This window comes from Rhincodon typus, chromosome 16 (assembly GCF_021869965.1).
Source record: "Rhincodon typus isolate 14 chromosome 16, sRhiTyp1.1, whole genome shotgun sequence".
NCBI classification, from domain to species: domain Eukaryota; kingdom Metazoa; phylum Chordata; class Chondrichthyes; order Orectolobiformes; family Rhincodontidae; genus Rhincodon; species Rhincodon typus.
In genome coordinates this window covers 1-3201 of record NC_063347.1, presented here as the reverse complement: position 1 = coordinate 3201, position 3201 = coordinate 1, and positions in this window count along the sequence as shown.

The window sequence follows — 3201 nt, the reverse complement described above, 5'->3', positions numbered from 1 at the left end:
AGCGCCGCGCAGTCGGAGGGTCAGTACTGAGGGAGTGCCGCACTGTCAGAGGGTCAGTACTGAGGGAGTGCCGCACTGTCGGAGGGTGAGGGGAGTGAATCTGAGAGGCTGTGTTGGGGGAGCTGGATGCTGAGCCTCTCTGCGTTAGTGTGAGGTTTGATTGGGATGGGTCACTGTGCGACATTGTGACTCTGTGATATGGGATCACTGTTCCTCAGCCTCTGCCACACTGGATGGCAATAGTCTGAGCAGGATGTGAATACATAAGGTGGACCATAACATAAAGGAGCACAATTAGGCCATTCAGCCTGTCAGGTCTGCTTTGCCATTCGATCATGGCTGATGTGTTTCTTAACCCCATTCTCTTGCCTTCTCCCCATAACCTTTGATCCCCTTGCTGATTAAGAACCTACCTATCTCTGTCTTAAATACACTCAATAACCTGGTCTCCACAGCCCTCTGCAGCAATGAGTTCCACAGATTAATCATCCTCTGGCTGAAGAAATTCCATCTCATCTCAGTTCTAAAGGATCGTCCTTTCATTCTGAGGCTGTGCCCTCAGGTCCTAGTCTCTTCTACTTGTGGAAACAGCTTCTCCAGGCCCTTCAGTATTCTGTAAGTTTCAATCAGATTTTGCCTCACCTTTCTAAACTCCATTGAGTACGGACCCTGAGTCCTCACCCACACCTCACAAGACATGCCCTTCATCCCCAAGATCATTCTTGTAAACCTCCTCTGAACCCCCTTCGTTGTCAGCACATCCTTCTTTAGACTCGGGGCCCAAAACTGCTCACAATATTCAAAATGTGGTCTGACCACCACCTTATACAGCCTCAGCAGTACATCCCTGCTTTTTATTCTAGCCCAATTGAAATGAATGCTAACATTGCATTTGCCTTCTTGACCACTACCTGAACCTGTATGTTAACCTTCAGGGAATCCTGAACTCGGACTCCCAAGTCCCTTTGTGCTTTAGATTTCTGAGGCCTTTCCCCATTTAGAAAATAGTCTATGCCTCCACCTACTAAAGTGTGTAACCTCCCACTTTCCCACATTGTATTCCATCTGCTACTTCTTTATCCACTCTCCTAACCTGTCCAAGTCCTTCTGCAGCCTCCCCACTTCCTCAACACTATCCTGTCCTTCCACCTATCTTTGTGTCATCTGCAAATTTAACAACAATGGCCTCAGTTCCCTCATCCAGATTGTTAATGTGTAGCGTGAATAGTTGAGGTCCCAACACCAATCCCTGCAGAACTCCACTAGTCACTGGCTGCCATCCTGGAAAAGATCCCGTTATCCCTACTCTCTGCCTTCTGCCAGTCTGCCAATCCTCTATCCATGCCAGTACCTTGTCCCTAACACCATGGCCTCTTATTTAGCAGCCTCCTGTGAGGCAACTTATCAGAGTTCTTCTAAAAATCACATCCACTGTCACCCCTTTGACTAACCTGCTTGTTACCTCCTCAAAGAATTCTAACAGATTTGTCAGGCATGACCTCCCCTTGATGAAGCCGTGCTAACACAGACCTATTTTCCCACGCACTTCCAAGTACTCTACAATCTCAACCACGATAATGGGCTCTAAAGTCTTACCAACGACCCAGATCAGGCTAACCAGGCTATAATTTCCCGTCTTCTGCCTCCCTCCCTTCTTAAACAGGGGTGTTACATTAGCCATTCTCCAGTCCTCTGGGACCCTTCCTGACTCCAGTTATTCCTGAAAGATCACCAACAATGCCTCTACAATCTCCTCAGCGATCTCCTTCAGAACTCTGGGATGTAGTCCATCTGGTCCAGGAGGTTTATTCACCTTCAGACCTTACAGCTTCCCCAGCAGCTTCTCCTCAGTGATAGCTACTACACTCACCCCTGTCCCCTGACCCTGTTGAATTTCTGATGTACAGCTGGTGTCTCCCACTGTGAAAACTGACACAAAATACTGATTCAGTTCCTCTGCCATTTCTTTGTTCCCCATTACTACTTCTCCAGCCTCATTTTCCAGTGTCCCAGTGGGCACAATTACCTCTCTCTTGCCTTTTAGATATCTAAAAAAAAACTCATATAAGATCTTCTTTCATATTATTAACTAACTTACTCTCATATTTCATCTAGTCCCGCCACACCGCTCCCCCCCCCCCCCCCCCCCCCTGGCCCCCCACCCTTATTGCTATTTTAGTTATTCCCCTGCTGGTTTTTAAAGGCTTCTCAATCCACTGGCTTCCCACTAATCTTCACCACATTGTCTGCTTTGTCTTTTGCTTTTATGCTGTCCCTGACTTCCCTTGTCAGCCACGGTTGCCTCATCCTCCCCTTAGTCTGTTTCTTCTTCCTTGGGATGAATTACTGCTGTGTCTCCTGAATTACCCCCAGAAACTCCTGCCATTGCTGCTCTACCATCTTCCCATCTCCCCTTCCAATCAACTCCAGCCTGCTTTTCCCTTGTGTCTCTTTGTAGTTACCTTTACTTAATTGTAATACTGTCACATCTGATTCAATATTCTCCCTCTCAAACATATTATGGTCACTGATCCCTAGGAGTTCCTTCACCCTCAGCCCCCTAACCCAGTCTGCCTCATTACACATCACCAAACCCAGAATTGCCTGTTCCCGAGTGGGCTCTACCACAGACTGCTCCAAAAAAAAATCTTGTACACACTTCGACAATTTATCTGACACCTGTGACCGACCTGATTTTCCCTGTCCTCCTGCATAATGAAGTAATAGTGTCTTTCTTATTTGCCTTTTCTATCTCCTGATTTATTTCCTTCCCTACATCCTGACTACTGCCAGGAGGGCTGTACACAACTTCCATTTTTCCCTTTGCAATTCCTAAACTCTACCCACACCGATCCTCTGCTTTTCAACCCTGTATCATTTCTTGCTACAATTTAATTTCATTTCTGCATCGATGCTAGCAAAATTAAAAATCTGGTCATAGACTTCAGGAAGTGGAGCGGAGGACATGCCCCTGTCTGCATCGATGGTGCTGAGATGGAGATGGTCGAGAACATCAAGTTCCTGAGGGCGATGATCACCAACAATCTGTCCTGGTCCACCCACATTGACGATACCGCCAAGAGAGTACAGCAACATCTCCACTTCCTCAGGAGGCTAAGGGAATTCAGCATGTCCATAAAGACTCTTACCAATATTTATAGATGCACCATAGAAAGTGTCCTATCTGGATGTATCACAGCG